General features: G+C 51.2%; 1 protein-coding gene across 1 annotated transcript in view; it reads right to left on the bottom strand.

Annotated features, from left to right (window-relative positions):
• The window catches only part of ZDHHC5 (zinc finger DHHC-type palmitoyltransferase 5), a gene marked incomplete at its 3' end in the record, with an annotated part of 65,291 nt that extends 55,234 nt beyond the window's left edge, over nt 1–10,057 (bottom strand). The window contains 1 exon segment of the mRNA XM_056531057.1: nt 9,827–10,057.
• Nucleotides 10,058–13,140: the final 3,083 nt, after the last annotated feature.

The following is a 13,140-nucleotide window of genomic DNA, read 5'->3' on the forward strand; positions in this document are numbered from 1 at the left end:
ACAGCTCCCTCCTCGCACCTCCCTCAGCCCCCCGTACACAGCTCCCTCCTCGCACCTCCCTCAGTCCCCCGTACACAGCTCCCTCCTCGCACCTCCCTCTGCCCCCCGTACACAGCTCCCTCCTCGCACCTCCCTCTGCCCCCCGTACACAGCTCCCTCCTCGCACCTCCCTCAGCCCCCCGTACACAGCTCCCTCCTCGCACCTCCCTCAGCCCCCCGTACACAGCTCCCTCCTCGCACCTCCCTCAGCCCCCCGTACACAGCTCCCTCCTCGCACCTCCCTCAGTCCCCCGTACACAGCTCCCTCCTCGCACCTCCCTCTGCCCCCCGTACACAGCTCCCTCCTCGCACCTCCCTCTGCCCCCCGTACACAGCTCCCTCCTCGCACCTCCCTCAGCCCCCCGTACACAGCTCCCTACCCGCACCTCCCTCAGCCCCCCGTACACATCTCCCTACCCGCACCTCCCTCAGCCCCCCGTACACAGCTCCCTCCTCGCACCTCCCTCAGCCCCCCGTACACAGCTCCCTCCTCGCACCTCCCTCAGCCCCCCGTACACAGCTCCCTCCTCGCACCTCCCTCAGTCCCCCGTACACAGCTCCCTCCTCGCACCTCCCTCAGTCCCCCGTACACAGCTCCCTCCTCGCACCTCCCTCAGCCCCCCGTACACAGCTCCCACCTCGCACCTCCCTCAGCCCCCCATACACAGCTCCCACCTCGCACCTCCCTCAGCCCCCCATACACAGCTCCCTCCTCGCACCTCCCTCAGCCCCCCATACACAGCTCCCTCCTCGCACCTCCCTCAGCCCCCCATACACAGCTCCCTCCTCGCACCTCCCTCAGCCCCCCATACACTGCTCCCTCCTCGCACCTCCCTCAGCCCCCCATACACAGCTCCCTCCTCGCACCTCCCTCAGCCCCCCATACACAGCTCCCTCCTCGCACCTCCCTCAGCCCCCCATACACAGCTGCCTCCTCGCACCTCCCTCAGCCCCCCATACACAGCTCCCTCCTCGCACCTCCCTCAGCCCCCCATACACAGCTCCCTCCTCGCACTTCCCTCAGCCCCCAATACACAGCTCCCTCCTCGCACCTCCCTCAGTCCCCCATACACAGCTCCCTCCTCGCACCTCCCTCAGCCCCCCATACACAGCTCCCTCCTCGCACCTCCCTCAGCCCCCCATACACAGCTCCCTCCTCGCACCTCCCTCAGCCCCCCATACACAGCTCCCTCCTCGCACCTCCCTCAGCCCCCCATACACAGCTCCCTCCTCGCACCTCCCTCAGCCCCCCATACACAGCTCCCTCCTCGCACCTCCCTCAGCCCCCCATACACAGCTCCCTCCTCGCACCTCCCTCAGCCCCCCATACACAGCTCCCTCCTCGCACCTCCCTCAGCCCCCCATACACAGCTCCCTCCTCGCACCTCCCTCAGCCCCCCATACACAGCTCCCACCTCGCACCTCCCTCAGCCCCCATACACAGCTCCCTCCTCGCACCTCCCTCAGCCCCCCATACACAGCTCCCTCCTCGCACCTCCCTCAGCAGGAGGGGTGTAGATTTTCACAGCCCCCCTTGCATATCAGCCCCGCGCCTGTATGCAGGACGGACGTGAAAACCTATGTCCCTCCCTCTGACAGGAACGGGGCTATGAAAATTTTAGGGAGGTGCAAGGAGGGAAGTGTGTACGGGGGCTGGGGGAGGTGCTGAGTTGCGTCCTGCCCAGCTCTGTCTTCCTCTCTCCTCATTATGTGATCGGAAATCTCCAGAAAGCCGAGGGGAGGAGAAAACGCAGAACTGCATAGGACCCAGTTCTGCACCTCACGCCGGTTCCCCTCCTGTATTGGCTAAAGATGTGGCCCAAATCCTGACCAGAACATCGCAGGGGCATAACCAGACTTTTCTCACTTGGCCTGCTCTCTTTTCCTTGCGCCATATTTTCAGATTTTCGGTCTTGTAGTGCATTCTGGATGACTGTGGACACCAGTGGGAACATTGCACCAAATTACACAAAACAGAAGCCAAGCCGAAATCTGGTGTAAGAAAAATAAGGCGCAGTCCTGTGTGAACGAGGTCGTTATCGAAAATGTGGAAACTAGAAATCTATGACAAAAGAAATAAATCAGAAAGTATTTGCCCCCGGAGAGGCGACACTAAAGCCAATTACTTCTAAAAAGGATTTCTTCCTAACAGGATCGTGCGCCGGCGGAGATAAAAATACTGCGCCCACGTCTCATACACCGCCCGGCGCCACGAAAACAACACCAGGTGTGTGAGGACATCGTATACAGGCACTACAAGTACCAGAGAACCCTCTATATACAGCAAAGATGGCGGGGCAGACTACAGCGACAAAACTGTGTACAGTCTAGTGTATATAATGTGTCCCCCCCCCGGTCAGTGTACAGTCTAGTGTATATAATGTCCCCCCGGTCAGTGTACAGTCTAGTGTATATAATGTCACCCCCCCCCCGGTCAGTGTACAGTCTAGTGTATATAATGTCCCCCCCCCCCCCCCGGTCAGTGTACAGTCTAGTGTATATAATGTCCCCCCCCGGTCAGTGTATAGTCTAGTGTATATAATATCCCCCCCCCCGGTCAGTGTACAGTCTAGTGTATATAATGTCCCCCCCGGTCAGTGTACAGTCTAGTGTATATAATGTCCCCCCCCCCCGGTCAGTGTACAGTCTAGTGTATATAATGTCACCCCCCCCCCCCCCGGTCAGTGTACAGTCTAGTGTATATAATGTGTCCCCCCCCTGGTCAGTGTACAGTCTAGTGTATATAATGTCCCCCCCCCCCGGTCAGTGTACAGTCTAGTGTATATAATGTCCCCTCCCCCCCCAGTCAGTGTACAGTCTAGTGTATATAATGTGTCCCCCCCCCGATCAGTGTACAGTCTAGTGTAAATAATGTCCCCCCCCAGTCAGTGTACAGTCTAGTGTATATAATATCCCCCCCCCCCAGTCAGTGTACAGTCTAGTGTATATAATGTCCCCCCCCCCCCCCAGTCAGTGTACAGTCTAGTGTATATAATGTCCCCCCCCCCCCCCCCCAGTCAGTGTACAGTCTAGTGTATATAATGTCCCTCCCCCGGTCAGTGTACAGTCTAGTGTATATAACCATCAATAAGCTTCTTATACCTCTCAGCCGGAATGTTGGACCACTCTTCCTATAGCCATCAATAAGCTTCTTACACCTCTCAGCCGGAATGTTGGACCACTCTTCCTATAACCATCAATAAGCGTCTTACACCTCTCAGCCGGAATGTTGGACCACTCTTCCTATAAGCATCAATAAGCTTCTTACACCTCTCAGCCGGAATGTTGGACCACTCTTCCTATAACCATCAATAAGCTTCTTACACCTCTCAGCCGGAATGTTGGACCACTCTTCCTATAACCATCAATAAGCTTCTTACACCTCTCAGCCGGAATGTTGGACCACTCTTCCTATAACCATCAATAAGCTTCTTACACCTCTCAGCCGGAATGTTGGACCCCTCTTCCTATAACCATCAATAAGCTTCTTACACCTCTCAGCCGGAATGTTGGACCACTCTTCCTATAACCATCAATAAGCTCCTTACACCTCTCAGCCGGAATGTTGGACCCCTCTTCCTATAACCATCAATAAGCTTCTTACACCTCTCAGCCGGAATGTTGGACCACTCTTCCTATAACCATCAATAAGCTCCTTACACCTCTCAGCCGGAATGTTGGACCACTCTTCCTTTACAAACTGCTCCAGGTCTCTTATTGGACGGCGCCTTTTCCCAACAGTAATTATAAGATCTCTCCACAGGTGATCAATGGGATTTAGATCTGGACTCATTGCTGACACTTCAGAACTCTCCAGCGCTTTGTTGTCATCCATTTCTGGGGCTTTTTGATGTATGTTTGGGGTCATTTTCCTGCTGGAAGACCCAAGATCTCGGACACAAACCCAGCTTTCTGACACTGGGCTGTACAGTGCGACCCAAAATCCATTGGTAATCCTCAGATTTCATGATGTCTTGTACACATTCAAGGCCCCCAGTGCCAGAGGCAGCAAAACACCCAAAACATCACTGACCTCCACCATATGTCACTGTAGGTACTGTGTTCTTTTCTTTGTAGGCCTCATTCCGTTTTCGGTAAACAGTAGAATGATTTGCTTTACCAAAAACCTCTATCTTGTCTCATCTGTCCACAAGACGTTTTCCCAGAAGGATTTTGGTTACTCAGGTTCATTTTGGCAAAATGTAGTCTTTTTTCTGTCTCTGTGTCAGCAGTGGGGTCCTCCTGGGTCTCCTCCATAGTGGGGTCCTCCTGGGTCTCCTCCATAGTGGGGTCCTCCTGGGTCTCCTCCATAGTGGGGTCCTCCTGGGTCTCCTCCATAGTGGGGTCCTCCTGGGTCTCCTCCATAGTGGGGTCCTCCTGGGTCTCCTCCATAGTGAGGTCCTCCTGGGTCTCCTCCATAGTGGGGTCCTCCTGGGTCTCCTTCATAGTGGGGTACTTCTGGGTCTCCCCCATAGCGGGGTCCTCCTGGGTCTCCTCCATAGTGGGGTCCTCCTGGGTCTCCTCCATAGTGGGGTCCTCCTGGGTCTCCTCCATAGTGGGGTCCTCCTGGGTCTCCTCCATAGTGGGGTCCTCCTGGGTCTCCTCCATAGTGGGGTCCTCCTGGGTCTCCTCCATAGTGTTTTGTTTCATATAAATGTGGACGGATAGTTCGCGCTGACACTGATGCTCCCTGAGCCTGCAGGACAGCTTGAATACCTGTGGAACTTGTTTGGGGCTGCTTATCCACCATCTGGACTATCCTGCGGTGACACCTTTAATCAGTTTCTCTCTTCCGTCCACGCCCAGGGAGATTATCTACAGGGCCATGGGTTGTAAACTTCTTGATAATGTTGCGCACTGTGGACAAAGACAAATCTAGATCTCTGGAGATGGACTTGTAACCTGGAGATTGTTGATATTTTTCCACAATTTTGGTTCCCAAGTCCTCAGACAGTTCTCTTCTCCTCTTTCTGTTCTCTTCTCCTCTTTCTATTGTCCATGCTTAGTGTGACACACACAGACACACATTGCAAAGACTAAGTGAACTTCTCTCCTTTTTATCTGCTTTCAGGTGTGATTTTTATATTGCCCACACCTGTTACTTGCCTATGGTGAGTTTAAAGGAGCATCACATGCTGGAAACAATGCACATATAAAAGAAAAAAAGGGGGGAGAGGGAGAGACAGATAGGGAGCACAACTTGTGCCGTTACTCCGGTGGAAACCAGTGCAAGTGAAATAATACGGTTATGTTAACCTGAGGATGTTGTACGAAGAGTACACCTCTAATAGCGCATGTCACCCAAATCCAGGACCCTGCCCCTCGCAACGCATAGTCCGCTACTTTCATTCAATTTATTAAACCGCACTTCGTTTTTATGGCTTTTACCATCGGAAATAAACATTGCCTAGTAAGCGCCACCGCGCCGATTCCTTTCCCTGTTCTTTCGGAACATCACATGCTTGATACAATCATATTTTTCCACAATTATGAAAGGGGCCAATAATTGTGTCCGGACCATTTTTGGAGTTTGGTGACATTATGTCCAATTTGCTTTTTTTCCTCCTTTTTTGGTTTATTCCAATACACACAAAGGGAATAAACTTGTGTTAGGCTGGGTTCACACTACGTTTTGTACTTACGGTTCCCGTATACGGCTGGGAGGAGGGGGTGGAGCTTAATCACGGCGCCCACACTCAGCCGTATAGGGGAACCGTATTTAATGCATGTTTATGAGCCGACCGGAGTGAACCGCAGCCTGAGGTCGGCTGCGTTTTCAGCCGTATGTGGTTTCCCGACTGTAGACATAAACGCGGTCGACAACGTTTTTGCCTGCGGTCGGGAAACCGCATACGGCTGAAAACGCAGCCGACCTCAGGCTGCGGTTCACTCCGGTCGGCTCATAAACATGCATTAAATACGGTTCCCCTATACGGCTGAGTGTGGGCGCCGTGATTAAGCTCCACCCCCTCCTCCCAGCCGTATACGGGAACCGTAAGTACAAAACGTAGTGTGAACCCGGCCTTACTGCAATCCTTTCCTGTGAGAAATACTTCATATATATTACAGAGGAGACCGTGCAGAACATGGAAACCGCCACAGACGTACAGGTGGGGCCCCTAGTCATACACTGGAGATGGGGCCCCTGGTTATACACTAGAGGAGGGGGCCCTAGTCATACACTGGAGATGGGGCCCCTGGTTATACACTAGAGGAGGGGGCCCCGGTTATACACTAGAGGAGGAGGCCCTGGTTATACACTAGAGGAGGGGGCCCTGGTTATACACTAGAGGAGGGGGCCCTGGTTATACACTAGAGGAGGAGGCCCTGGTTATACACTAGAGGAGGAGGCCCTGGTTATACACTAGAAGAGGGGGCCCTGGTTATACACTAGAGGAGGGGGCCCTGGTTATACACTGGAGATGGGGCCCCTGGTTATACACTAGAGGAGGAGGCCCTGGTTATACACTAGAAGAGGGGGCCCTGGTTATACACTAGAGGAGGGGGCCCTGGTTATACACTAGAGGAGGGGGCCCTGGTTATACACTAGAGGAGGGGCCCCTGGTCATACACTGGAGATGGGGCCCCTGGTTATACACTAGAGGAGGAGGCCCTGGTTATACACTAGAAGAGGGGGCCCTGGTTATACACTAGAGGAGGGGGCCCTGGTTATACACTAGAGGAGGGGGCCCTGGTTATACACTAGAGGAGGGGGCCCTGGTTATACACTAGAGGAGGGGGCCCTGGTTATACACTAGAGGAGGGGCCCCTGGTTATACACTAGAGGAGGGGCCCCTGGTTATACACTAGAGGAGGGGGCCCTAGTCATACACTGGAGATGGGGCCCCTGGTTATACACTAGAGGAGGGGGCCCGGTTATACACTAGAGGAGGAGGCCCTGGTTATACACTAGAAGAGGGGGCCCTGGTTATACACTAGAGGAGGGGGCCCGGTTATACACTAGAGGAGGAGGCCCTGGTTATACACTAGAGGAGGGGCCCTGGTTATACACTAGAGGAGGGGCCCTGGTTATACACTAGAAGAGGGGGCCCTGGTTATACACTAGAGGAGGGGGCCCTGGTTATACACTAGAGGAGGGGGCCCTGGTTATACACTAGAGGAGGGGGCCCGGGTTATACACTAGAGGAGGGGGCCCGGGTTATACACTAGAGGAGGGGGCCCTGGTTATACACTAGAGGAGGGGCCCCTGGTTATACACTAGAGGAGGGGCCCCTGGTTATACACTAGAGGAGGGGCCCCTGGTTATACACTAGAGGAGGGGCCCCTGGTTATACACTAGAGGATGGGGCCCCTGGTTATACACTAGAGGAGGGGCCCCTGGTTATACACTAGAGGAGGGGGCCCTGGTTATACACTAGAGGAGGGGGCCCTGGTTATACACTAGAGGAGGGGTCCCGGGTTATACACTAGAGGAGGGGGTCCTGGTTATACACTAGAGGAGGGGGCCCTGGTTATACACTAGAGGAGGAGGCCCTAGTCATATACTGGAGATGGGGCCCCTGGTTATACACTAGAGGAGGGGGCCCTGGTTATACACTGGAGATGGGGCCCCTGGTTATACACTAGAGGAGGGGGCCCTGGTTATACACTAGAGGAGGGGGCCCTGGTTATACACTAGAGGAGGGGCCCCTGGTTATACACTAGAGGAGGGGCCCCTGGTTATACACTAGAAGAGGGGGCCCTGGTTATACACTAGAGGAGGGGGCCCTGGTTATACACTAGAGGAGGGGGCCCTGGTTATACACTAGAGGAGGGGGCCCCTGGTTATACACTAGAGGAGGGGGCCCCTGGTTATACACTAGAGGAGGGGGCCCCTGGTTATACACTAGAGGAGGGGGCCCCTGGTTATACACTAGAGGAGGGGGCCCTGGTTATACACTAGAGGAGGGGGCCCTGGTTATACACTAGAGGAGGGGGCCCTGGTTATACACTAGAGGAGGGGGCCCTGGTTATACACTAGAGGAGGGGGCCCTGGTTATACACTAGAGGAGGGGCCCCTGGTTATACACTAGAGGAGGGGGCCCTGGTTATACACTAGAGGAGGGGGCCCTGGTTATACACTAGAGGAGGGGGCCCTGGTTATACACTAGAGGAGGGGCCCCTGGTTATACACTAGAGGAGGGGGCCCTGGTTATACACTAGAGGAGGGGGCCCTGGTTATACACTAGAGGAGGGGGCCCTGGTTATACACTAGAGGAGGGGGCCCTGGTTATACACTAGAGGAGGGGGCCCTGGTTATACACTAGAGGAGGGGGCCCTGGTTATACACTAGAGGAGGGGCCCCTGGTTATACACTAGAGGAGGGGGCCCTGGTTATACACTAGAGGAGGGGCCCCTGGTTATACACTAGAGGAGGGGGCCCTGGTTATACACTAGAGGAGGGGGCCCTGGTTATACACTAGAGGAGGGGGCCCTGGTTATACACTAGAGGAGGTGGCCCTGGCCCCTGGTTATACACTAGAGGAGGGGGCCCTGGACCCTGGTTATACACTAGAGGAGGGGCCCCTGGTTATACACTAGAGGAGGGGCCCCTGGTTATACACTAGAGGACGGGGCCCTGGCCCCTGGTTATACACTAGAGGAGGGGGCCCCTGGTTATACACTAGAGGAGGGGGCCCTGGTTATACACTAGAGGAGGGGCCCCTGGTTATACACTAGAGGAGGGGGCCCTGGTTATACACTAGAGGAGGGGCCCCTGGTTATACACTAGAGGAGGGGGCCCTGGCCCCTGGTTATACACTAGAGGAGGGGGCCCTGGTTATACACTAGAGGAGGGGGCCCTGGTTATACACTAGAGGAGGGGCCCCTGGTTATACACTAGAGGAGGGGGCCCTGGTTATACACTAGAGGAGGGGCCCCTGGTTATACTCTAGGTATAGGGCCCCTAGTAATACACTGGAGGAGGGGCCCCTGGTTATACTCTAGGTATAGGGCCCCTAGTAATACACTGGAGGAGGGGCCCCTAATAATACACTGGAGGAGGGGCCCCTGGTTATACTCTAGGTATAGGGCCCCTAGTAATACACTGGAGGAGGGGCCCCTGGTTATACTCTAGGTATAGGGCCCCTAGTAATACACTGGAGGAGGGGCCCCTGGTTATACTCTAGGTATAGGGCCCCTAGTAATACACTGGAGGAGGGGCCCCTGGTTATACTCTAGGTATAGGGCCCCTAGTAATACACTGGAGGAGGGGCCCCTGGTTATACTGTAGATATAGGGCCCCTAGTAATACACTGGAGGAGGGGCCCCTGGTTATACTGTAGATATAGGGCCCCTAGTAATACACTGGAGGAGGGGCCCCTGGTTATACTCTAGATATAGGGCCCCTAGTAATACACTGGAGGAGGGGCCCCTGGTTATACTCTAGGTAAAGGGCCCCTAGTAATACACTGGAGGAGGGGCCCCTGGTTATACTCTAGGTAAAGGGCCCCTAATAATACACTGGAGGAGGGGCCCCTGGTTATACTCTAGGTAAAGGGCCCCTAATAATACACTGGAGGAGGGGCCCCTGGTTATACTCTAGGTATAGGGCCCCTAATAATACACTGGAGGAGGGGCCCCTGGTTATACTCTAGGTAAAAGGCCCCTAGTAATACACTGGAGGAGGGGCCCCTGGTGTGAAGACGCGGGCTCTATCGCGGTATCTCGGGAACAGTCGGCGATCGCCTCAGGTGACACAATCTATATCGGGAGTCGCCGGATCAGGACAGTCGCTTCAATTCCGGGTTGACATGACAACAAGCAGCAGATCGGCTCTTATTCCTACCTGGCAACGAAGGGGTGGCGATGTGGTCCCAGGCCCCACCCACACACGATAGGGGCGTCTATCGCGATATACTGCGCTGTCGCCACCGCTCGCTCGCCTTTCCTTAGGACTTCACTCAACTAGCTCTCGGGCCTAGTCACCTCCGATTGGACCGGACCGGGAATGACGTCAATAGCGGCTGCGTTCCTCTCGCATTATGATTGGCTGAGGTATTGTCCCCGCCCACCCTGCTATGCTGCGAGCCCCGCGCTCTAGGGATTGTCTTATGAGCCGCGCGGCTGTGATTGGCGGAGGGCGATGAGCACTAGAGGGTGAGGGTTGGAGCCTGCTGAGGGGCGCTCTGAGGGCTCCGACAAAATGTCCGCCGCCTGTCACAGCTTCCTGGTGGTGACGAGTGTCCAGAGCCTCTGCGGCTTAACCCCTTCAGGACCGGGACAATTATCATTGTCTCCATAATTCTCACATATTCTTATCCATCAGAGACACATGAGGCTTGTTTATTGCGGGAATGATTTTATATCGACTCATTTTACCACAAATTATATCACAGAGGGGAAATTAAATAGTTTTTATATAAATATAGTTAATTGATTTAATTTATTTGGGGGGGGTACTTTCTTACGCCGTTCACTTTGGCGCGTTATAATGTCAGTACAGTTACAACCAGACCAATTAAACAAATGTAGTTTATTTAATGAATTACGAGTTTAAAAAAACTAAACTTTTTAACACCTTAAATGGGCGCTGTCAGATACAAAAACCTTTGATATGTTGTGTAGGATGTATAAACCAATAGGTCTTGTAATCGCTTTCATTAGAACATTTTCAATATTTCATACTGTAAAATCCAGTCAAACAACGGCCCCACCCATCCCCCCCAATTGTCTTTGGTGGTAGAGTACAGGCAATCTCCAATAATCATTGTATGTGTGTCTATAGCATGAAACCAGAGAGGAAAGGGTTAGGGTGCACGCACACCACGTTTTTGCTACACAGGTCCCATATACGGTTTCAAGTTAAAAACCGTACGGAACCGTATAGAAAACCGTATGCATTGACTTAACATTGTAAACCGTGTGTCAAACGCATCATCCAGTTTAGTCCGTTTTGCGTCATACGGTTTTGTCAGTTTTTTACCCGTACCCAAAAACGTAGTCTTCCACGTTTTTTGGTCGGAGTGAAAAACTGTATTAACCCCTTAAGGACTCAGGGTTTTTCCACTTTCGTTTTTTCCTCCTCACCTTTTAAAAATCATAACCCTCTCAATTTTCCACCTAAAAATCCATATTATGGCTTATTTTTTGTGCCACCAATTCTACTTTGCAGTGACATCAGTCATTTTACCCAAAAATTCACGGCGAAACGGAAAATGCAATCATTGTGCGACAAAATCGAAGAAAAAACGCCATTTTGTAACTTTTGGGGGCTTCCGTTTCTACGCAGTGCATATTTCAGTAAAAATGACACCTTATCATTATTCTGTAGGTCTATACGGTTAAAATGATCCCCTACTTATATAGGTTGGATAATGTCGCACTTCTGGAAAAAATCATAACTACATGCAGGAAAATTTATATCTTGAAAAATGTCATCTTCTGACCCCTATAACTTTTTTTATTTTTCCACGTACAGGGCGGTATCAGGGCTCGTTTTTTGCGCCGTGATCTGAAGTTTTTATCGGTATGATTTTTGCTTTGATCGGACTTTTTGATCACTTTTTATTCATTTTTAATGGTATAAAAAGTGACCAAAATACGCTTTTTTGGACTTTGAATTTTTTTTGCGCGTACGCCATTGACAGTGCAGTTTAATTAATTATATATTTTTATAGTTTGGACATTTACGCACGCGGCGATATCACATATGTTTATTTTTTTTTACACTGTTTTATTTTTTTTTATGGGAAAAGGGGGGTGATTCAAACTTTTATTAGGGAAGGGGTTAAATGACCTTTATTCACACTTTTTTTTAAATTTTTTTTGCAGTGTTTTAGCTCCCATAGGGACCTATTACACTGCACACACTGATCTCTTATACTGATCATTATTATCCCATAGGGACCTATTACACTGCACACACTGATCTCTTATACTGATCATTGTTATCCCATAGGGACCTGTAACACTGCACACACTGATCTCTTATACTGATCATTGTTATCCCATAGGGACCTATTACACTGCACACACTGATCTCTTATACTGATCATTGTTATCCCATAGGGACCTGTAACACTGCACACACTGATCTCTTATACTGATCATTGTTATCCCATAGGGACCTATAACACTGCACACACTGATCTCTTATACTGATCATTGTTATCCCATAGGGACCTATAACACTGCACACACTAATCTCTTATACTGATCATTGTTATCCCATAGGGACCTGTAACACTGCACACACTGATCTCTTATACTGATCATTGTTATCCCATAGGGACCTGTAACACTGCACACACTGATCTCTTATACTGATCATTGTTATCCCATAGGAGACTATAACACCGCACACACTGATCTCTTATACTGATCATTGTTATCCCATAGGGACCTATAACACTGCACACACTGATCTCTTATACTGATCATTGTTATCCCATAGGGACCTATAACACTGCACACACTGATCTCTTATACTGATCATTGTTATCCCATAGGGGGCTATAACACTGCACACATTGATCTCTTATACTGATCATTGTTATCCCATAGGGACCTAACACTGCACACACTGATCTCTTATACTGATCATTGTTATCCCATAGGAGACTATAACACTGCACACACTGATCATTGTTATCCCATAGGAGACTATAACACTGCACACACTGATCTCTTATACTGATCATTATTATCCCATAGGGACCTATAACACTGCACACACTGATCTCTTCTACTAATCATTATTATCCCATAGGGACCTATAACACTGCACACACTGATCTCATATACTGATCATTGTTATCCCATAGGAGACTATAACACTGCACACACTGATCTCATATACTGATCATTGTTATCCCATAGGAGACTATTACACTGCACACACTGATCTCATATACTGATCATTATTATCCCATAGGGGACTATAACACTGCACACACTGATCTCTTATACTGATCATTATTATCCCATAGGGGACTATAACACTGCACACACTGATCTCTTATACTGATCATTGTTATTCCATAGGGACCTATAACACTGCACACACTGATCTCTTGTACTGATCATTATTATCCCATAGGAGACTATAACACTGCACACACTGATCTCTTATACTGATCATTGTTATCCCATAGGGACCTA

Source organism: Hyla sarda, chromosome 7, assembly GCF_029499605.1.
Source record: "Hyla sarda isolate aHylSar1 chromosome 7, aHylSar1.hap1, whole genome shotgun sequence".
NCBI classification, from domain to species: Eukaryota; Metazoa; Chordata; class Amphibia; order Anura; family Hylidae; genus Hyla; species Hyla sarda.